We start from the raw sequence: 25,153 nt of genomic DNA on the forward strand, positions 1-25,153 counted from the left end.
GAAATCAACCGCTGGGAGGAGCCAATGGAGCGATAATGACTAAGGGAAGCAGGGCCTTGGCACTGTTTCCACAGCAAAGCAAATGCTCTTTAGCGATCGAGCAAGAACATCCCCCAAAATATATTCCAAGTATAACAGAGAATGAGTTTACCATTATCTACGAAAAGTTAGGGCACTCAAGCTGGACAGAATACCGAACGTGACTTTGGAGGTGGAGATAAAAGCAAGACCGGAATGGTTCATTTCCACTTTTAATACCTACTTGGAGAAGGGCATCTTCCCGACTCAATGAAAAATTCAAAAACTGGTACTACTACAAAAGAGTGGCAAATTACCTGGTGAGCCATCCTCGTATGGTCCCATTTGTTTACTAGGCTGCGCCCAAATGTAGAGAAAGCAGGAGGAATGTCTACAAAACAGTGCAGTTACGCTTGCCAATCAACAGTCAATGGTTACTTTTGCAGAGGAAGGAATTCCAGGACAACACCAAAAAATAACGGTTTGTCGGATTCCTTAGTGTCATGCTGAATCGTTAATCTTGAAGGAAAATTTGACCCACCACAGCAAACACGCAAGGAAAGTTGTATTTGCGCTAATATTGGAGGACCCAAACCACTGAGGAAACTGTGGCAGCCAATTTCGTCGGGATACCGAATTCTCTCCTGGCCAGTTTCTCATCGCTTGCCGCAGAGAAAAAATCTAATGTGTTGTTGATTTGCCTGGAGTGAAGCCTCTTTGGTATGAGCCAATGATGTTCTGAGCGTATAGGGCTATCCGGTCTAGCAAGATAGCGGAAGATGTCTTATAGATAGTACTCAGCAACGTGATACCTCTATAATTGCTCACTGTGTGATATCTCCCTTTTTATATATGAGACAGATAATGCCTCTTTGCCAGTCGTCAGGCATTGATTCGCTGTCTCACACCTTGAGCATCAGTTGATGAACCACTTCGTGTAATTGGTGAATTGCACAGGCCGCTTCTTCTATACTTGATGGTGGCAATATTTGTCTGTCATCTTCAGTTCGCGGGACCTCCAACTCGCCGACGTTCTGGTTGTTCAGTAGTTAATCAAAATACTCAAGTCATCGCCCCAATACGCCCATTCTGTTGGAAATCAGATTTCCGTCTTTGTCTCGGTAGGATGAGCATCGAGGTGAGTAAGGCTTCATCCTGCCGACTTGTTGGTATAACTTCCGCGCCTGGTGCAGTTACTCCCTGTACCTGAGTTCACAGACCTGTTGGTTCTCTCTGGCTTCCTTTTCCCGTCTGTGAAGTTAATTCTCCGCCGAAGTTCGTGGTAAGTCTCTGCACGTGCCCGCGTCCTTTGAGAATGCATTCACCAAGGCTGAGAAGTCATTTTGGTTGAAAGTTGTCTCACGTTTGTTTGTGGACCGCTTTCCGTGCAAACCAGGCACTTCCAACAACCATTTCGTGTGACAAAGCTAATTGAATAATCCGCAGTCCATTATCATTCGTATTTTGATGTAAGCTATGCGAGCCAATGTATCGCCTAAATACGGGCTCCATCCGTATTTGGCTGTTAACATCCCCAAGTATGATTCTGATATCATACCTGGGACCGGCTTCGAGGGATCGTTCTACGTTTTGTTAGTTCCTTTTAAAAGATTATAATAACAAAAAGTTTAAACACGCAACTAAACTGAATTTACTTAATTAAGCATCTTTCCCAGAGAATAGTGTAGTAAAGACTCTTTATCGGTTTAGAAATTCCTAGAACTCCACAATAAATTACTCTCAAACGCTCAGTTACTTTTGATTATATTGGAATGGGAACCTCTAGAAAATATCTAACTTCCATTCAGATGGACGAATCTGCCAGCCCCATGAAAAATTATGGAGAAAACTAGTACACATCGCCTCCGTGGCGCAATCGGTTAGCGCGTTCGGCTGTTAACCGAAAGGTTGGTGGTTCGAGTCCACCCGGGGGCGCAACTTTTTGCAGTAATTCTTGGTGGAGTCTTGTATATATATATATATAAATAAGCTATAAATCTAAAGATGTTCATTATCTCGAAGTTCACTGATAAGTATAATAAGTATCTATCACTCACTGATTAAACTTAGTGACAATTACAATACAAGTAATCTATATTGGTTGCTAATAGTTGACTAAAAGCAATCTATCGCATAATTAAAGCGTAAAGATAGGTTAATATTGCCACCAAGATGATACTATTAACATTTCATATTTACATAGCGCATAGACACGGCAAGTTATTTTGCATTTACGCCGATAAGGTGATAAGGACGGGCAATGACAAAATATACGATATTTCATATTCAATCTTGACTGTATTTATATATTATATACACACAAACTGAAAATAGACAGAAAAATAATCTGCAATTGCTAATTTCATGCAGACTATTTTCTCTTAAGTAATGTTTATGTGTTTTATGGAATATTAGATTTGCAGGAAAAGGGTTACTTTGACTTATTGTAACATTTTTAATAATGATAAAATATCCACCAAACTTCCCAGTATTGTACTCTATATTATGTTCTACATTGCAGAGCACAATGTAAACACAGATGCATTAAAGCTGTCGTTCGGGCTCTTAAGAGATCCTGTGGAAGGATATTGGAAATAGTTAAGTAATTGCAACCAAAGTAAACACCGCAATGTTACTAAGGAGTACTTTAACCAAACGGCACCAATACTCCAATTCGACAGTATTAAAAGGGAAGAGAGGAAGAAACCAGCTCGTAAAAATATTGCATTGGTAGCAATAAGGAGCACAAAAAGCTACTCCATCCTGTTTGTAGTAGGGCTAAGTAGTTCGGACAAACTCGACCAGAAGGGGACAGAAGAATGTACAGCTGTCAAACGGAAGTGAAAACGAAGCAGAATAGAAAAGCTCTGACCGGATGCTCGTCTAATTTCCAAGAAAGGTACTCTTTTCTGCTCGGATAACCTAAGGAAAGTTAAAGGCGATCCCTAATTAAGGGATATAGGGGCTGGTACCACCATAATAAGGACAAAGAAAGACGAACTATTTCTCCAACTCAAATGAATTTCGAAGAACTGAACTTTGGACTACCGAAGCCGAATCAGAAATATTTTATTAGCGGAAATAACTGGCAAGTGATAGACCTGTAAGACAATACTGGCATGTAAAAATCTTGACAATGACACTATCAAAGACAACCCTCATAGATAGTTGGCAGTTGGATCTGCAGAAATTGAAGCACTCTGCTGGTACAAATATTAGAAAGACGTACGACGAAATGCAAGTTGCCAAAATCAAAATAACTAATCTGCCGACTCCAAGGAAAGCTAATGCGCACTTAATACTTTTGACCTGAGTAACATGTAAAAGCAACCTAGATATGTGTGGGACAAACTATTGCAGAAGAGATAGTGAAAAAGTCCATTTCAGAAAAGACTGCGAGACGAACCCAATCTTTAAATTCTGTAACGGCGCAGATTGAAAGGACAGTGGGCAATTTGCAGGAAACCGCTCTTGTCCGCCATTCCGGAGAGAGATACTACAGAAGCTCTAAGCGATTTCAATTTTTGGTCCACTGAGGCAGTAAAGTGCAAACAAGTGCTATCAGATACACTGACGCCATTCGCCATTTCGCTAGCACATACAGAAAATTCTTCTACCTTTCGCAAAAAGGTGCAAGATCAATAGTGTACGTCACATTTCCAATTAGTGGCCTTGCAAGTGGATATTCTCAAACAGAAATTTGACTACAAACAACACATAAAAAAGTCAAATCCACGTAGACAGAATTGGCTTTAAGTGAATTTATGGATATAAAGGGATAGAAAGAGAGTCGAATGAGACCAAGCATTTTAGAAACTGACCACACAGACATGTGATGATACTGGAGAATAGAACATTCTTTCGATCAACCATTCCCGGACGATCTAGCCATAGTAACCAGCCGCTGAACGCTAGGGTGACTGGATTATTTATGTTCACTATGGACGGTCGGTTGGCAAATCTAAAGGCTCGTTTGCCTAAGCATTACTAGAGCAATAAAAACTACGCGTTCCACAGTACTTCACGCTATTGTAGATCTGTTCAACGTCACTTACAGATGAACCGAAAAGCAGTAGAAATCCCTAGCGAAACCTGGCGAAACGTCAGATGGTCCTAATATCCATTGACCGCATATTTTCCAAATTTGCTATCGGGAAGACATACTATGTCCTCACTCCCAAAAGAAAAGTATGGTCGCCAGATGGGCACGAGTTCCCCAGATCATGAAACTAGTATGGATCCATGACGGAATGATCATATCCTAATCGGAAATATCTGTTATTCTATTAGGGAACAAGTTAGAAAACCGTTCGTAGACCACACGTTCTCACCAAATGTTGTTAAAATAGGTTCAGCTGTTTCGAAGTAAATCGGGTGTAGCAGTCATTGAATCGATGTTAATAGGGTTTTGTCTTATGCCATATCTTAAAAATTACAGCGCGTCGCCTCCGTGGCGCAATCGGCTAGCGCGTTCGGCTGTTAACCGAAAGGTTGGTGGTTCGAGCCCACCCGGGGGCGCGAATATTTTTTAGAATACTTCCTTATGCAGTTATCTATATACAAATAGATAAGCTGGAATTTTATGTTTATATTTTCGCATGTACCGGTGGTACAAGGTGACGCTGTTTTTTCAAATGATAGCAGCCACACTACCAAACATATTGTAAACATATTCGGGGGACCCTATTATTCGAAGCATGAACTTCAACGGACTGCGGACTATTCAATTAGCAGGGTCACACGAAATGGTCGTTGGAAGTACCTGGTTTGCGCGGCAAGCGGTCCACAAACATACGTGGGCCTCTCCAGACGGGACCACTTTCAACCAAATTGACCACGTGTTGATCGAACGCCGCCACCTCTCAGCCTTGATGAATGTCAGAACATATAGGGGGGCCAATATAGACTCGGATCACTATCTCGTTGGCATGGTGCTCCGAGCTCGAATAACAATACCACCTAGAATCCCCTCTGACAATCAGGTGAGAGTGAACACTGAAGCCATCCACAACACAACCCTCCGCGACACCTATAAGAGGGAAATGGATGCCGCAATAACCGCAGTCAATAGAGGACCTGGAGATGAAGCATCAACTAATGATCTTCACAACCACCTGAAGAACGTTATCATGGATACGGCCACAAATATACTTGGCCCCAGCCGCAAAAGGAGTCGGAACGGCTAGTTTGACGATGAATGTAAGCTAGCAACGGAACGGAAGAATGCCGCATACCGAGTAATGTTGCATTCTCAAAGAACGCGGGCACGCGCAGAGACTTATCACGAACTCCGTCGAGCGGAGAAGCGACTTCACAGACGGAAAAAGGAAGCCTGGGAGAACCAACAAGTCTGTGAACTAGAAAAGTACAGGGAGCAACCGCACCAGGCGCGGAAGTTTTACCAACAAGTCAGCAGGATGAAGCCTTATACACCTCAATGCTCATCCTGCCGAGACAAAGAGGGAAATCTGATTTCCGACAGAATGGGCATATTGGAGCGATGGGTTGAGTACTTTGATGAGCTACTGAACAACCAGAACATCGGCGAGTTGGAGGTCCCGCCAACTGAAGACGACGGACAAATACTGCCACCACCAAGTTTAGGAGAAACAGTCCGTGCAATTCATCGGCTAAAAAATCATAAGTCGCCTGGAGCCGATGGAATTACAGCCGAATTGGTTAAATATGGAGGCGACCAGTTACACCAAGTGGTTCATCAACTTGTGCTCAAGGTATGGGACAGCGAATCAATGCCTGACGATTGGCAACGGGGCATAATCTGTCTCATACATAAAAAGGGAGATATCACACAGTGCAGCAATTATAGAGGTATCACGTTGCTGAGTACCATCTATAAGATATTCTCCACTATCTTGCTAGGCCGGATAGCCCCATACGCCCAGAACATCATTGGCCCATACCAAAGAGGCTTCACTCCAGGCAAATCAGCAACAGATCAGATTTTCTCTCTGCGGCAGGCGATGGAAAAACTGTTGGAATATGGACAACAGTTGCACCATCTGTTCATCGACTTTAAAGCCGCCTATGATAGCATAGCCAGGGTAAAACTGTACACGGCCATGAGGGAATTCGGTATCCCGACGAAATTAATAAGACTGACTAGGCTGACCCTGACCAATGTGCGAGGCCAGTTAAAAGCAGCAGGATCACTCTCAAGACCATTCGACATCAACAACGGTCTACGACAAGAGGATGCGCTATCATGCGTCCTCTTTAACCTGGCCCTCGAGAAAGCGATCCGTGATGCTGAGGTGAATGCAAGAGGTACGATCCTCTTCAAGTCCACCCAACTACTGGCCTATGCTGACGATATCGACATCATAGGAAGAACCACTCGAGACGTACAAACTGCCTTCATCCAGATCGAGCAGGCGGCGCGAGATCTTGGGCTGCACATCAATGAAGGCAAGACCAAATATATGGTGGCAACGTCAGCACCGAAGACGAATCAACCAACAACATCAAACCGCACTGGTCAAACACAAACACGAAGAAGAATAAGGATAGGAGAATACAACTTTGAGACCGTTGACAATTTCTCCTATCTAGGGTCGAAAATCACAACCGATAACAACTACGATGATGAAATCCGCGCACGGTTGTTGTCAGCCAACAGAGCCTATTTCAGCTTACAAAGACTGTTACGCTCGAAACGTCTCACCATAGGGTCAAAGCTCTTACTGTACAAGACTATGATCTTGCCAGTCCTCATGTATTCCTCGGAAACTTGGGTTCTTAGCAAGAAAAATTGCGAACTCTTGGCCGCGTTCGAGAGAAGAATCCTCCGAAGAATTTTTGGCCCCCTACATGAGGATGGACGATTCCGTAGCCTACACAATGACGAAATCTATGAGCGATACCATGACCGTCCGGTTGTGGATAAAATCCGGCTCAATAGGTTACGGTGGGCGGGTCATTTAATCCGTATGGATGAAGATGATCCCACCCGGAAAGTCTATAAGGGCAATATCTATGGTAGGAAAAGAAGACGAGGCAGACCCTGCCTAAGATGGAGCGATGGCGTGGGCCAGGACGCCAGACAGCTTTTAGGGATATCGAATTGGTGGACCTCGGCGCAAAACCGGGATGTCTGGAGTTCCTTATTAAGGCAGGCCTAGACCGGATACCGGTTGTTGCGCCGTTGATGATGATGATGATGATGATGAACTTCAAAAAATATTTCAAGATTAAACGCTCAATCAGAAAATAATAGAAAACTCTCGAAAAACTCCCAAGAGAATGGAGCCGATGAAAAAGACGGTTGAAACTATTGACGAAGCGCACGTAGCTACGATTCCGAAGAAAACGAGTGGATATCACAAGAAGTATGCGGAAGCCGACGGAAAAAGTGGGACTTCGGAAAAGATTGGAAGAGGATACAGCCGGAGCTTATAATCATCTCCAAACGAAACATAGGATGACGAATATTACTTTAACTGGATAAGACACTCCATAAAAGGAGATCTTATGTTGGAGCTGAATCCACAGATGGAACCGCTAAATCAAAGAGTCCTTAGGACAGCAAGCACACACAAAACCTAACAGACCAAAGATCACTATCCCTTGCGAAAGCATTTATTATTTAATGAACAATACACAGAAAATAAATTCAAATTTTATAGGTTAAGCCACTTATCTACTTATGCTTAAAACTAAGGAAGGAGACAGAGTCAAAGGACCTAAGCTGCAGAGCCTGGTAGGACCGGCAAAATCTCGGCTCGGAGAGTGAAAGTAGCTGTCGAGTAGCAACCAACAGAACAGAGCATGTAGAAACAGGCAAATAATTTAAGGTCGCTTACGTAAAGCAAACACGGGCAGTTGGGCGTAGAGGGAAGATCACTCATATAAAAGAGGAATGCTAGAGGGCCAAATATAGAGCCTTGGGGAACACCAGAGGAAGGAACGAGGAAATAAGACATGTAACCATTGAAAAGAAAATGTGCAGGAGCGGTTTGATAGGTAGGAAGTCGACGTGAGAAAGTTTAAATAGGAGAATATTGTGGCTAACAGCATCAGTAACTCTAGAGAAACCAGTGCAAATAGCGTGTACCTCCTGCCATGAATTAAGGCGTTCAACAACGTAGTTGGTAAAGTCCAGAAAGTTCGAAGTAGTGGATCAGTGTTTCACAAAACGATGCTGCTTTTTGACAATAAGATGACCGATGTGCACGGGCAACCAGTCATTAACGTATCCTTGGAGAATTCCGGAGCAAGAGAAGAGATAGGACGGTACTTTACAGCTAGAGCAGGGCCACCGCTTTTGAAGCGGTCCTCTTTCCAAAAAGGGGAAAAGTAGCATTCTTTGAGACTTTTATCGAAGATTATACACAGAGGGAGGCAGATGTATTGTTTACAGTTAATAAAGAAGAGGTTAGGAGACCCATCGAGACCACGTCCGACATTGGTGTCCAGATTACCAACGAGGAACTCAACCAAGGAAGGGTTACGAAGAGGGATGACAAAGGCTGAGTGGGAATAAAGAGTCTAGCAGGTTGCTGAAAGGAATTGGAAAACTAGGATGATTAGGATAGTTGAGCATAGTGAAGTTAAAAACCCCGCAAAGGAGGAAAGGGAGGGATAGGAACTTGTGTAGCAAGGAGTTCGGACAAACTTTCAAACAATCCTTCATTCCAGTGAGTTTATATATCGGGAAACGATGTTTTAGACGCCTTGGCTTCGGCCACATTTCGAGATCATGTACCAGTGCGAACGACAAGTCGAACCAATGCAAAAACTCCGCTAGGACTGTGGAGCTTATCCAAATTGCATAAGGATGGAGGGCGTGGGCTGTTCGCATATTGGCAGCAACAGGTGCCCAAAGTATAGGAGAGCCTTCAACGCAAATATCCAGAAACACTATGCACGACCTTTTCATCGACTAGTTCGAAGCGTGCCTAAAGCAAAGATTATTCCTTGCTGCGTAGAAAAAGATGAAGATCCAGCATTACACACTCTAATCTGCCTGTTTAATACAATTCAATGGGGAAGATGATAAAGATAATCACCTACAGCAGGCAGCTGCCCATCGCCCATCAATATGGATTTCGACGCGCCAACTCTACAACAGATGCGAAAAGCACAGCGGTAAATATGGCAAAAGACGCGTTGACGCACGGCAGTTAATGTGCCGTGCTGGCACTGGATGTTAAAAACGCGTTCAATTCCGCCAAGTGGAACGAATTAGCATAGATGTTTCTGGATATTTGGCAAGTCTGGTCGAAATAAATTCTCAGAGAGGACTCGCTGGTGCCGCACCGATGAGGGCCGATATACTCGTCACAGTGAGAGCTCCACAGGACTCGGTACAAGTTTTCTGATGTAGCATATAATGTGTAATGGATGCTTGGGCTTACCGCCCCAGAAAAGGCTACGATTGAAGGCTCTGTCGACGACCTGGCTGTAGGTGCTACCGCACGGCGGACACTAGTGAAAAAATAAGGCGGCGGTTTTATTAACGAACCGTAGAAGGAAGAACATTGTCAAGGAGGAGGTTTTCATTGATACGTAACACTATACTATATACTCCACAATCATTTTGTTCAAACTGAAAGGTCATGAATTCTGTCATCACTACTGTGGGACGTTATAATATTGTCTATTACAACGTCCCTCTTAGTCTTACTAGACAGAGCAGGGTATTACACCCACTACCAGTATTTTTATCTTAGAAAAATTGCTGAAAACATTGTCAACACTCTGACAGCTTGTCTAGCAAACTCTACATTTAGTGGAAGGTCGGTGTGATCAGGATAAATAAAATATTACAAGAAAGAAAAAACTAGATAAAGTCAAATTTCATCAGCCTCAATCTCTTCTTGAGAATTGTTTAGCCGTCAATTGAAACCAAGTGCCAGCAAGTAAAATTGGATACAGGAGTTAATAGGAAAAGGTATCTTAAGGACCGTAGATAATACATGAGGGATTAAAACAGGGCATAGTATACTAGATATATCAAATCGTGGAGATTGTCAGTTTTACACGGAGCTTTGGTACGGTCATCAAAGGTAGAACAGAAGAAAGCCGCAGCTCTCATCGGTCTCTGCATTACAGCTGCCAAAAACCGAAACAGTGACGAGGATATATGAAGTGAAAGTAAAATACGGCATGTAGATCTCCTAGACTAAGGCAACCTTAAGACCCTGTTAACTAAAGCCGAGGTAACGGAATATATAATAGAAGCAATAACGACAAGGAAAAAGTGGGCACAGTTGGAGGAGAAGAATATGATCCCACTTATTATCTGTAAGATAAGAACCTACGTTTGGAATTACCGCGCCATGAAAAACATAAGAGACTATCGGTTAGAGGGCTAGTTCATTGATGCTATATACAACTTGGGAAATAATAAAGCCGGAAAAGGAACTTAACCATGAGCACCTAATCGAAAACCTCCAGGGGCTAGCGAATAAAGCAGAACCTTAGTGAGACAATAGCTTCCTCGACGATTAACTACCCATCGTGATGAGGGAGCTCAGTAATAAAGAACCTCCAGGGAACCAGAAGTGAAACTTGAAGTTGAAGCGGTAATTAAAACCCCAAGTTACATAAGTGTGAATACCGTGCCAAGGGCTAAATGGTTAAGATGTGGCCGTAAACGATGAACAGTGGGTACCAGGTGACCCCCAGTCTCAACTTACCTTATCCCGGCAAATAGACGCACTGTCGAGATCGATTTACTTTCCCCAGCAGCCAACTACATGAACTCCAAAATTTAAAATCTAAAACAAAACAAAAGCAAAAAAGCAATTTTGATCTTGACGATTTACCACTTATTTGAGTGGGAATAAATCCAATTGGGATCCAATCTTTAACGGACAAGTCCAAGCAGTCGCCTTCTGTCAACAGTCCTGACGCCGGGCTGTAATGGGCACAACCTATTGAGGGAAAAGTCGTGCCCAGAGGTAAGCAGCTGACTTCGGGCAGGAAACAATCTCCAGTCAAACAGTCTTCAGGCGAAACAATACCTTCAGGCAAATCGACTACGCAAACTGCTTCGAGGCAAACCGCCGGTTGTGCCAAAATTGAGGGAAAAGGAGTTTTCCTAGCAATGCGGTAACCTCCATTTTGATTCAGTAAGTGTATACCGTGAAATTTTACGGCGAAACTTTTCCAACGAACGGGTGGCTTAAGCAGTGCCGCTTCTTCCCCAGTATTTCTGAGAGGGTGCGCGACTAATCCTTAATAGGGTCTATAAGCTTCCAAAAAAGGAGCGTGATGGTGCTGAGTTCCTAAAACAATTTGGTGTTCACAATAATCTTCACACTTCTAACTGGATGCCTAGCAGCAAACCAGGAAAAAGAGCCGATAGTTCGGCACATTTCTGACCGCATCTTCGTAAGTCTCAGAAAAAAGCGTCACGTTACAAGTGCAGCCCACGGCATCTTCATCTGAACCGTAGATGACGTGCCATATCTCTCAAATGAATTTATAGGATTGTAAAGCGACAATTGCACTTATCAGTTGTCGGGTTGCAAGACATTTATACGCCTCATACAAAACCATGAGTTGTTGGTGAGGAGGAAGTCAAGGACTTAAACTTCCGGCAAGCTGACTAGTTATATGCTAATGAAGGCTTATGCATGGTGATTTCAGCATCATATCCAGGAACAATACCGAAAATCTTGCAGATTATAGCCTAGATCGAACTTTGCAAACAGAATGAAGCTAGTGACACAGATTGAAAAGCTCGATTGCCTAAATATTACTGGAGCAATGAGTGCTACGCTGGCCCCGGCACTCGAAGCTATAATAATAATAATCGTTGGCGCAACAATCCATGTTGGATCAGGGCCTTGAAGTGTGTAAGAGCACTTCATTCAAGACCGTAACGGCACACTAGGAGGCAATGTGGTCAGCATTGCGCTCGCTCGAGATTATTACCCTGATTTGACTCAGGTACTCATTCACAGCTGAGTCGACTGGTATCCGACATCAAATCACGATACAAATTCCACTGCCACCAGTGAGATTTGAACCGCGACCTTCCGTATGACAGCCTTGCGCTCTAACCACTCAGATATCCGGACACACTCGAAGCTATCCTAATCGAAAATCTTTAGCAAAGAACCTGGAACGGCCTTCATTTCATATGCAGCTGCCCGTCCTCCTTAGACGAAGATAGTTTTGAAAGATTTTCCTCAACGAAGAATCTGCGTATTTTTTGTCCCTGGAGAATGTCCCAGGCCATTGAATAGGCGATCTCCGAGGATAGTACAATGATGGACCTAACAAAGGCCTATGTGCTTGGAGCTGCGGGTCTCCCAATTAACTAAACTAACTAACTAAGGCAATAAGTCAACAGACAGCGGTATGGAGCCACAAAACCCAATCGCAATCAAGTTACCCTACAATTGACAACCATTTGTTTGGACTCCTTCGAAGCCGTACAAAGGAAAGTATCAGTTGGCAAAACGATTATCATTTCAAGGACAATAAGAATTTTTTGCCAAAAAACTGAATGCTCCCGAAACTAGATCCTCAAAATAATCTTTAGCTTTAATAAGCTCAGCATCCGAAACTGCGCCCATCCTTCAGTCTGCTGAAATACTTTTTCACTTGATTGAACGCGAATGTTTAATTTGCTACAACCTGTCTCCATCTTAGGATATTCCCTGAGGACAATACGTTAAGTTTGCGGTAAATTCATCTGAAAACTATACCCAACCGTCTAGTCCCCTTGAAAATTCAATTGCCAACAAGTGACAAGACAAATCAGTAAAAACCAAGTATCAAAATTTAGCCTGAAAAATAAACTCTTTCCATCCCAACTTTACTTCAAATTTCGCGAAAATTAAGTAACAAAAGACCGATGCAAATATTAGGATTGCTGATCCTATCGGCCAAGGACATAACACCGAGACAAATAATTAAACAAGAATCTAAAAAGTGGTCTTGGCTTATCCTTTTTCCTACGGTACATTGCTGCTATCTATCATCTCTCTAAAACCTTTCAATTTGCCCATTCCTTGGCTTGGGCTTACATACTTCGTTAGGAGCAACGCATAGCTTGCTGATCCCCGACGAATCCTTCTTAAGCGTATGGAATATGATGACACCCGACGATAAATTCAAGATTTGTGAATGGAGATTTTGTTCTTCCATTTTTTTGTGTGCGTCTCGCAATTTTTTTCCCCAATACCTTGGCTTTTTCTATCTCTTGTTATCCTGTGCCGTTCTTAGCGCTTTCTACCTCTTATGCTTTGTATTCTTATCCATTCTTTAACTTTTAGCAAGAAAGAAAATCATGAAATTGATATGTATCCAGACAAGCCACTCGTATTTTTTTAATCTTTCGATTTTGTGTTATTCTTTAGATTTTTTGTTTGTTTGTTACCCTGGCTCTGCTTTTTTTATATATTTTACAAAAATAGAATTGAATTTTGTTTGCACTGTCCTTTATTTCAAGATGCTCAAGAAGTGAATAATATATCCTTGAAGGGATACATTTGCTTTCATGTCTCACAAGAAATGTCGGTCCTTTTTTGGAAAATACACTTAACAAGCTAAATTCAGATGCATATGCGTGAACAATAAATATTCACAGAAGAAGTCCTTCAAGCGATTCAGGCTAAGTGGGATCCTAGCAAGAAAATGTTGATAGCAGACGATTATGGAAATAAAATCAAGGCTGCCATTAACGAAGTCTGATTCTCTCTATTCACTTAATTGCGTAGAATGTACCTAGATTGGTTATATTTTATGTAACCATGCATACTGGTATAACTTGAGAACAAGGACATGTAAACAGTCCGCTGTCAGTTCCAAACAAAAACGAACATTTGCGTCGTAATGGAATTTTTGTCGCCTGATAAGTATCCTTGAAATTTCAAACTCCATTCTAATCACAAGCCCCATTTCCAACAAACAGCACCAACACAATCCCTGAAAATTTCCGGGCATAACATTTCCTCATTAAATTTCTCAAATAGAATGTCCTGAAATTCGGCATCACAGAGCAAGCGACAGTTTGACGAGCTCAATATTAATGCTCTCCCATTTTCCTTTTTATTGTCAAAACTCCTGCTATTGCTGGAAAATTATTAGGGTGCCTTCCACTACAGCTGCTTCCGGCATCTCCCAGCCAGTCTAGCATCATCCACTACTTACTCAATGCCTACCTGCTTCGGGGACTAGAAGGCTTTGAGATCTTAAAATATGTCCTGTAATTGAAGTCAAAGGAGAGAAAAGCTATCTTCTCGTAAAATACATTTTGATGTTAAAGCATCCTTACATCGGGAGATTCCGGATTCCACGGAAACCAGCCAGCCCATGTCATACTTTTCCTCACCCGACATACTTTAAAGGGGGACGGGGGTATTAGCTGGAGAGTAAGATGGGTTGTACTTACTAGTCATGAAAATGTCATGTCCTCGCTTGTGCGGAAACCAGCATTTAACCAACACACATAGATACCGCAACGGTTATGGCGTTAAGTACAAGAAAATGTAAAAGTGTCCCCGTTAAATTGCGGGATCCTCATGTTTCTTTTCATGTTCCTATTGTGACCCTCTTTTGGGAGCTCGTTGCTTCCGCTTCCGTGCGGGGAGTGAGTCAACCCCACGCGTAATATCTGTTCGCGAATTCAAACTAAAGATGGGTAGCTATTGAAGCATGGAAGCTATATAATTTTTGACTTGGGAGATGTTCCCTGTTTAAAAGGAGATGCCAAGAAATGCGGAAAAGTAATAACTTTTAACGTTTTATTATGGATGAGAGTGGTAGATGGTGAGGGTGTATCAGGATGGAAAGACAGAAGTAGGCATTTGAAACCCGAAATAAATACTTAGAAATTCTGTGCTGAAATGATGTAAGTTTTTACTTGCACTTAAAATAGGTTCAACATGCATACCGACATGTGGCACCATCAATGAAGAAGTCCTGATGGGATATGTTGTCTTCTAGACTTTTGCTATGTATACTCCAATAAATCACCGAATAATAACGACGGAAAATGTCTTAGGCATCAGACTGCATCCAATTATTTCAACTGTCGTTCAACTTTCTTTATTATAATTGCATCTCCTGATGAGGTAAACTGGGAATCCCTCAAGCAATTTTTTCAACCCTCCCTAATCTATGCCATATTTTGCAGAGAGCCTGACGTATAAGAAACTCTGGATAACTTCCAAACATTATGTGCGGTAGCACTTGATGTCGAAAAGCGCTAGTCATCGCAAGTTCCTCTCCAAAACTCAGCAGAACTCTGAGAGGCATCAACTACTGGACTGCTCATTTTTTATTTAGGGGTCCATCCCCGATACATTGACTCACAAGACACTAGAAGATGAACCCAGAGTGCAGTATCGCGGCTTTACCAAGAAATATAGGTTCCATAGGCTGCGGGTTGATTCCTCTCTCTTTGCACAGCTCTGAATATTATTCAATCTCCAGGTGCCATACTAAGGTCAATTTGGAAAATACACAAAATCCATTTAAGAAGAAAGAAACTCCAATGGGAGCGGCAAGGAATATTTAAAGTCTCCGAAGCAACACTGATGCATTCGCTAGAAGTAGCGACGGAGAAAGTTCAAATGTTAATGACCACATGACTCTGTGATTTTGTGAAGGAGCGGCGGAAAATCCACCAAAACATCCAAGGCTTAGTAACGCTTCATAAGCCGCGCCTAACTGACATACATCAATGAACAGAAATAGCAAAACGAACAAGCAGTAAATAGGAAATCCACATGGGAAATGGAAATGATGCCCTCCAAGGCAGAAAAAGAGAGAAGCCTGACGCCGAATTGCCGGAAATCGTTTCTTGTATGGTCGTATTGTCGCATTTTCCGTCTTGTAATTTGCTCCCAATCTCAGCATCTCCCCAAATGAAATTATGAGATCCGATAACCACGTTAAGGGTTTCTCCCTCTTTTATACGTGAATCTCGGACAATTGAATATCACATCCGAAGTGATGCAAGTAATTTCTGTATCCACCGTGGCTCATATGGAAGTGTGTCAAGTAGTAATTCAATTCTCTGTGTTTTCGCTCTCCATTTCTCAATTGCAGATCAGTGTATTGGTCCAGCGGCCTTTTCTGGAAATATCAAAGCGTTGCAGCCATCACCTCTATAGTTTCCTTCTAGTGTCTTTTCGAAAGTCCGCAGGCATATCGTCCGGATTGGCCCTCTTTCCCTGATAAAGATAGAGTACCTCAATTGCTGGTAGATCCACACAATCATTCCCCCGGTAACCCATACTGCCTCATCCGATGCTGCGCTGCACTCTCAACGCGATTTACTGGTATGGTGAGTTCACCCTTCTTCGCTTCACCGCGTTGACCAGCGCTCCCGCCTAGACAGGAGCCGCGTACAGCAGGATGAACTTCACCACCCCCTGCGATAAGCAGCCGGTGACTATATTTTGGGCCTCCCATATGAGACATGACCAGTACTAAAGGTGAACTAGCCTTTACTGCCTTTTCTCGCACATAGTCCAAGCACCCCCTAATGATCGATTTTGAAACGACCTCGTGATTATCAACCCAGATTTCGACAGTATTGTTTTTCCTCCGAATGGCAATAAAGAACGACTTCATCTTTTCATCCGTCAGTTCTAGTTTAATCTTTCTCAACCATTCTTTGATGGCATGAGTTGTCTCACTTCCAGACAAAGCGCTCCGCCATACATTACGTTCCACAACAGGGGCCCCAATACGGAGCCCCGTTAGGAGTCGACAGCGATCTTTAACGGCTTGCTGACAATACGGGGAGTAACGTCCCCGTGGTGCCTGAATAAAAACTCAAGTCCCCCCTCGCCCCTAGCTGGCAGTATACCAGCGTCCTAGATAGTAGCCTTGAAAACGCCTCTCGGTGAGGAGTGAACCGCGAATGACCGATGCACGTCGGGACACACTAGAAGTGGATAATGTGAGCTTAGCTCTGCCAAGGTGGTAGTTATATAACGTATATCAGGAGCCAGCCCCTTCAGGGCGCTGGTCAGATAGTGTGCATTGAACCAATGTTCTGATCCGTCCATGAGTTCCAAGATCAGCAAAGGCTAGGTCAGGCCTCAGGGAACAAGGTTAGGCACTTTGTTCCCAAGGGTACACCCGTTCCTGATTATTGCGGATCGCGGCTTTGTACACGGTGCGCTGGTAAAATTCTTACGGAGAACAAGCATAACAAAACTTAAAAAATCGACGAAATATCAGGGAAAGAGGAAAAGTTGACTGCGTTTGAAAGGAGCACAAAAATGCATCGGTTACCGCAGCGCTCAACGAAAGAGCCAGCGAGAACTGATATACCCAATGTGACACCGGGACACCCAAAAAAGGAGGAAGCATTCCAAAGTGATGCGGATGCCGGTGTGGGGACGGCAAATCCAACACCCTACAGTGTCCCTGTTCCGGAACAAAAGCCCAGTCAAAATCGCTAGACCTGAGCAAGTGAATTTGAACACGAAAGAGGCGGAAGTCGAGTCGACTGTCTGGAGCCGAAGAGGAAAAGCTCATCAACAAATGCGCGACTCCAAAGAACGTCAGCAAAGGCGTCATAAACGGGCTGAAGGAACTGGATGTACTACTGGACCGCATCTCATTCTACAGGCGAATATGGACAATCGCGGGAAAAAACAGAAACAGTTGCACTTCACTGTAAAGATAATTGGAGGAAAAAGGGAAAGGGGAAGACGCCTTTGAAGGAGACTTTATCCAAGTAGTGTCCAGGGCTTAAACAAAAGAAGGCAGAGAAGGGCAAAGGGAAATAACACGCTGCGCTATCAGAAACACGTCCTTATGAAAATAAGGAAGCTACGAATAGAAAATCATTAACAGAAATGACGAGGAAACGAAGAAGGGCTAGACTGTCACCTCTGCTCAATAAGCCGGCGATAGGGAAGACATTTGCGGAAGCCCTCATTGAAATCCGCTACAAGACGAAGCCCGAAGACAGTAAAGCAAAAGTGTCTTCTATACGGAAAACGAAGCGCGGCGGAGTCCTCATTGAATTAGGCTCAAAGGCAACTAACAAGAGTACTTTCCGCGAAACGATCAAGGGGCTACTGGGGGGAAAACCCTCGTTTGCAGTCTAGAGCCTATGTGTTCTCTAGAAATCCGAGATCTTGATTGCCTCACAGAAAAGGTAGAAATGGAGCGGAAAATTCGAAGTTGGAGGAATATTCTGCAGAGTACGAATGCGAATAATCCTGCGGAGATAAAGACTGACCTAGTCCTAATTAGTGAACAATACCGGAAAAATCACCCGGCTTCATGGCTTCTCGACTTATCGAATCCCGCTGTCATCTGGGTTAGGGATGGCATCCGACTTCGTGTTCCTGCCCAAGGTCGGGAGAATGACTTTGTGTGAATTCGGTGTTTAAGGATAACATTTTTTAGTATTTACCTGATGCCGAATGAGATGATGCCCGACTTTTGACGACAGCTTAATGTTCTGGAAGACATCGTTTTGGGCACGGAGTGACGAATCCTGGTAGGAAGTGACATTAACGCTAGGTCACTTCAATGGAGCATATTTCTCCCAGATTTCAGCCGGAAACGAGTCCTGGAAAGGCGCTGGGAACCGCGCTCGTAGTTTTAGAGACTAAATCCACGCCCAGATTGCAAAGAAAGCATCCCTGACATAACTTTTGCGTCGGAATCTCTGCAACCATTAGTGGACAGGTGACAAGTCCTAGAAGTACATCGCGTTCGAAGTGAACATTTCCAAGAGAGTGAATCAAAGTGAGTCAAGTCCATACCTTATCGATACGACCTTATAAGTATGCTAGTTACTGGCGTGCACTAACCCGGTGCTCACCCTGCATGTGGAACGTCGCGAGGGTGCACATCGGAAAATTAGTCGAAGCTCTTGGAACAGGCAGAGTCGCCCAGCCGTAACAAGCGTTCTATGCAATGATGGACGGTAGAAACTGCCGATCTATAGAAGGAATGTCGCCGTTTCACACAAAATTTACATGCCCAGGAGGCATCTCAGCTAAAAGGAGATTCAGCAGCGCGATTGAAAAACGCAAAGCTGGCAAAACCTAATCAATGGGGTAAATGGGGACTAGTTGGTACTTGGCGGTAAATTTGCCACGCGGGGCAAGTATGCAGCAAACCCTGCATACTTAGTACCGACCGGTACAGGCATTATTTCCCAGATATCCCGTACAGGTTAATGTCAACAGCGTGAAAAGCTTCGAGGACCACCCAATTTTTACTATGAAACAGCTCGAAGCAGTTGCCAATATGAAAAATAAAGCGCCAGACCCTGACGGTATGCCGGCGGAAGCTTAGAAAATGGTGTTTCACCAACGGCCAGATTCCTGCTCAAAGTGTGCAACGCTTGCCTGAAGGAGGGCATTTTTCTTTGTCGCTAGAAGGTGGTGCTCAAAGGTGGCAGTGAGGAAGATGGGGCGGCAACCCTACCAAAACCAAGTGGCCGAGGAGAACCTCCATAGTGGTGGCACCGGGAGACGCTGTAATCACTTTGGTTTGCCGGCCGTGATTCAGTAGGCGAATGCTCTAAAGGCCTAATCAGGGCGATCAGACCCGAGTCTGCACGGGGACTCATCTGAAGTGGCAAATTGGTCACGAAACCTTACCAGGGGTATACTGGTACCATGGGAACCGGGATAGCTCCTGGACTCTCATACTTCGGGTGAACTCCCGTTGTATGTGAGTACAGCTCGATTATTTGCGGTAGGCCAACTAGTGGGAGTTCCATGGGGGTTGTGGTTATGCTCAAGCGAGAAGAGACCTTCGGGCCTCGGCGTGGTGTTGCGTTTCAACACGGGTGCCGTACTCCTTAATTCGGTAGAGATTTAGGTAGGTCTTGCATCCACCAGAATGCTAAGCCATGCACTTGGTGTAGACTGGTACCGTTGTTGCTTGTCTCAGCGGGGTTCTGATTGTGGTCACAAATGCAATCCGTGTCTTAAGAAGACCGTGGGATTAAGTCGCAATACAGGTGCTCACGTTAAACCCTCAAAGACTTAACTGTCGCTAGAAGATGTGGCGTTATTAGCGTGTCTTCCTGTATGTTGTACGGTTTCGACCGACGCCATGCAGGTCTTATTGGATATTCCCCCTCTTGATCTGAAAGTAATCCGGCGTGCCAGGGCCTACAGGATCAGGAGGGATGTACCTTTGCTGCAAACAGACTTTCGAAGTGTGGATCAGCTGGAGGGTCTAGGACCGCTTGCGATCAAAAGGATGTTACATGAGAGCGTAACATCTAAGTAACAGCTTAGATGGAATGAATGTGGGAAAGGTTAGGTCACGTGTAAGTACGTCAGAAATGTGTCTGCCAGAAGAAGCTCCGTCGTGGGCTTCGGACTTGAGACGGGCTTCCTCCTAAACAGGCACGGTAGCTTCAATAAGCTTCTCTTCTCGCGGAACCTTGCCTCTGGTGGAGTGGTTCCATGTCCTCTGTGTCTGTCCAGCGTACTGTGACATCCGCAATCTAGACGGCATCGGCGTTCACGTGATGAACGGTTCTTTGATTTTAGCCAGTGCCTTGCTAGCAGTGATGCGCTAATGTATTCGGGCGTGCTGCCTTCCGACGAAGGAGGGAGCTCTTCGACGCTACTTCACCTGTAGTATGATGGGCGAATGACCATAGTGACCGTGGTGGACCGCCACCAGTCTTGTGTTTTTGTTAGTGTTGTCTTGTGATGTCTTTCGTGTTGTATTGTACACAGAGCGGTAGTTGATCCGTGAAAAGTTTTCGTTGCGGTTCTCCGCTTTGAGCTAATTCCAGTTAACCCATTGGGGAGTGCCGTCCCCACGTTCTCGAGGAAGGCGATCAGGCCCGAGTGTGCAAGGGACTCATCTCGGACTCAGAGGTTATCTAGTCCCATGGGAACCAGGATGGCCCTCTGACGGTGTCCATAACCAGAACAAAGAGGAGTAATGAAAGGGCGCTTCCTTGATGAACACCAACAGAGACACGAAGCGGTTTTGATACACCCGCAACACTTCGAATGTTACTTTTCGGATCGTGATAAAGCAATTGAACCCAGCGCGCGAGTGTCGTAAAGCATACCAGATGAGTTCGGGTGGTACACGGTCAAACGCGGGTAGTACACGGTCAAACGCTTTCACTAGATCCAGAAAGGCAATGTAAAAAGGGCGATGCTTCTCACGGTGTTTCTCCATGAGTAACCGCGCAGTGTGTATTGCGTCAGTAGTTCCGCAGTTTTTGACAAATTCGGCTTGATTCACGGTTATTTCAACGATTTCGCGAATACGGTTGTCAAGAATTCGTTCACAGAAGAAAGAAGCCAAGCCCACTCAGCTATCGTAAAGGAGATACTTCTTTGGTAAACTTTAACAGTTCAAGGCAGAAACAACTTAGGTCCCAGAAAATACGCAGGAAGTGGTGTCAGCAGAATAGAAGCAAGTCGGTCTGGTAGTTCAGAGAAATAGTGGACACTCACTTACCACAAAACTAAGAGATTAAGAATATGAACCCTTCAAAAACTTCATATGAATGAAATCCTCAATAATCCTACCGCTTCCTTCAGAGCATTTAGGTCCTACACATCCATAACCCCAGAAACACCCGATTCCTTCTGCTCAGCTAAGCGCCAACTTCACGGATGCAACATTGCAATGTAACTTTAATGCATGCTAAATTTATTCCTCATTTTTACACATCCTGGACCTGTGTACCCAATGTCCGCTCTAATAACAATATAACTTACACCCGGAATAAAGAACTGTAAAGTCGTAACTTCCACCCAGATGGAACAACAAACATTTTTTCAAACTCTAGCCATATTTCTTCGTCTTTTCACCAGGATAATTGTTGGTCATGGACATGGTGATATTTCTAAGTGAATGCTTCGTTGCATCCACGAAGTTTTCGTAAGAAAATCGCCTAGAACTTCACTGTGGTCCTTCATTCAGAGTTAAGTAGGATAATACGAAAATTTTTTGAAATTTCACACAGTTGGGTGGAGTTTAAAGGGGTTGAATTCTCGTAGTAGAACAAGTAGTGCATGCTTGGTTCTTTTTGGAATTTTGTACAGTGAAGCCGGAAAAGCATTAACAAACTAGTATATCTTGAGGTACAGGAAGTTCTCGAAAACAGAAGATTGAGACTATTTGAAATTTCGATCAAATCGACTCGCCTCGCCATGCTCACTTCTTTAGGTTTGTCGATATTTAAGTATGACGTGCTCTGTTTGCTATAATCTGTGAAAAACTAAACTTGAGCAACATTATTCTCTACAGAGATCCGCAAGACCAATTTGAAGATGGATGTATCTACATTTTATTATACAATCCAAATACTCTTGCTGATTACTTTCCGCATTAGAAGCTGGTTCTGCACTGACGCCGCAACTAAATGCGTTAATGCTAATGGGAACTGACTTCCACAGAAAAGACGAAATTGGTATATCTTGGCCAAGATAGTTGGAAATCTTTTTCTCCGAGGCAGCGCAATATAAAAGAAACACAGAAACGACTAAGCTTTAAATCTTTCCCAACCCACTTTCCGCAATCCTTCTTCTCTGGGATTATCTTAAGTAATTACCAACCGCAGTTCGCCCCAGTTACTTTCAGGTAGACGAGGAAACTCCAGAGACTCTATTATGCCCCTATTACCATAAATTGCCTCCCCCACTCACGGAACCCAAATAGAATAAGCGACGACACAGATGAAAAGATGACAAAATATTAAATTTTAACAAATGCTAGGAGGAAAGACAAAAAATTCCTGGACCGAATTCTCAGATGTTTAAGTTAGTCCTCAGATGTTTAACTTACCCCCAACGATAAAGTTGTCCATACACTTTTCGTTTGTTTGAAAAGGCGAACGGCTGGATGCCTTGCATCCTCTCGAGGCAAGTGGATTTGAAAACGGAGAGAAGCGATGCTGGCCATGAAGGCAAGCTAATTGTACTAATGAGATTTCTCATAAAAGCAAAAAAGGATTGGATGGAATCTGGCCGAGAACAGTGGGTGCGGGCGAATCGTAAGCAAAATGCAGCCAAGACATTAAGAGTAAGATATTTTTCCAGATGCTTACCGAAAGTATTTTCTAGGAACGCAGAGTTTGGTAAAGTAGTTTTCATGAGAATGTAAACAATGGATGGCTTGAGGGAAAAATGTTTTTAAAGTTGTTAGCTTGCATTTGAAACTATTGTTCGGTTTGCTTGCGGTAACATTCGTGAGACAAGTTTTAGTGGTTGTTGTCTGAAAGTGTTGACAATATAGTTTGAGCACATTCTTTCAGAATTCATCTTCAGAGTGATTAAAAAACTTTCAAACAAACTTAAGATGATTGCAGAAGATGTTGGCTGTTAGTCAACAAAGGATGAAGATAAGTTAGTACCGCATGAAACCAGCCTACCTTCTTCAATATTATAAAGGCTCAAATTAGCATACTATTATCTTAAAATTAGTATCTGAGCAAAATTACTTGGTTTCTCCGTCTTCAAAGCCTTTGTAGATTCAGGGATAATGGTGTCCATTGTTGCTAAGCGGAAAAAGAACAAAAAAACCTGTACTGCTAGAATATAAAATATATAGAAAAGGAGCCCTGGGGAGCAAGCGCTATAGCTGCAAGGTAAATCGACGCGAGTGTAGCTCTTCGTAAGTCTTAGCTTCCCGTTTATTAGGCTCGTTAGGGCGTGACGAAAAACCACGGTCCAATCCAAGTGCTATACGAATCGTGCCCATTGAGATAGTTTGCATCCGAAAGTGGGTGTCGGAACGCAGTCTAACTGATACCTGGCTACCCTTTCCCCGAGGACTATGACACAACAGACTTTTCGACACCGACACTTCTGGGAATACTATTTGGTATGAAAAATGAAAGGAATAACATAATAACAACAAACAAGCCCGATCCAATACTAAAACTTATCATTCAGTAGATCTAAATCTCAGAAATACTGATAGTCAGGATATGACTCCAAAGATCGAAGTTGGACCATCAAGCGACGGCCACAAGTCCATTTTTCCCATCAGGAATATCATAACTGCTAGCGAACAGTGAACAGAAAGTAAAAACCATGAAAATCCTAAAGGTTTAACGTGAGCATCTGCTGTGTAGGCACAATCAAATGGTCCTCATCTGTCACGGGTTGATTTGGCGACCACAGAGCCCCGCACAGCGGAGTTCTACCCTCGATATGGACGCAGCTACAACCACGATGACATTCAGACAGAAACTCAACAACGAATAATCGGCCCGAGGGTACAACCACCAGCAATTCTTCGGAAATATATGCTCTCATCACGGTTCCCATAATAATTTCCGATGCGCTTCAGATGAGTTCTTGCAGGCTCGGGTCAGATTGCCTTCCTCGAATACGTGAATACGGCACACCCCAACGAGTAAATCCGGGGAGAAAGCAGAAACCCGTGAGGCTATATCTAAACTAGGAATATCGCATGTCAGAAAGAAGACAGAAATTAGTGGTGGAAGAACCGAATGGTATCTGCACTACCTGAAAGTCCAAACTCTGCAATGAGCTCTTCAGAAAGGGGGTTCATTCTTTCTCTTACAATCCAATGGAGATCAATCCACGAAAGGGGAATACTTTTAAGAGAAGTAATCCCGGAAAGGTGGTCAAAGGATAGTATAGGTCCCAGGACGAAACGTGGATTGGTACCCACCATGCAGCATAAAACCTGGGAAACGCCTGCTGAGCCAACGCTAACAGCTCTACTACCAAACCCTATCTCCACCTCCATGGAGTGACCATTGGGTGCGTTTTCTTAACGGAAAGTCGCAGGCGAAGAAGATTGAAGGCCAGTCTCCCGCGCCCAAAAACAGGACAAATTGCACCAACTGGTCTTCCAGGTTGGGGGCTGGGTGGGGCTGACAACCCTACATGGAAAACCAACGTTACGAGTTTACAAAAAACAAATCCTGCAGTGACAAAGGAATAACGATCTGCGCATTTTCTCATGGAACGTGCGCTCCCTGAACAGACCAAATGCTGCTGAGCAGCTAGCCGATACCCTATCCCAATATAGGGCTGATGTAACAGAGTTGCAGGAACTGCGTTGGACAGGGACTGGTTTCCTGGAGAATAGCCACTACACCATATATTATAGCGGCCGTCCAGTAAACTATGTGTTCGGAGTAGGTTCCTTAGCCAGCTAAAAAATGCTTTATATAAGCGAAAGGCTATGTACTCTACACTTGCGAGGCAAA

The 25,153-nt window shown here is 43.7% G+C and overlaps 2 non-coding genes across 2 annotated transcripts; both read left to right on the plus strand.

Moving 5' to 3' along the window:
- Positions 1–1,879: 1,879 nt before the first annotated feature.
- Trnan-guu lies at positions 1,880–1,953 on the plus strand. The gene has a single exon. It is a non-coding gene; the product is annotated as a tRNA-Asn (tRNA).
- Positions 1,954–4,462: 2,509 nt separating this feature from the next.
- Trnan-guu lies at positions 4,463–4,536 on the plus strand. Its single transcript has one exon. It is a non-coding gene; the product is annotated as a tRNA-Asn (tRNA).
- Positions 4,537–25,153: the final 20,617 nt, after the last annotated feature.

This window comes from Hermetia illucens, chromosome 4 (assembly GCF_905115235.1).
Source record: "Hermetia illucens chromosome 4, iHerIll2.2.curated.20191125, whole genome shotgun sequence".
Taxonomy (NCBI): Eukaryota; Metazoa; Arthropoda; class Insecta; order Diptera; family Stratiomyidae; genus Hermetia; species Hermetia illucens.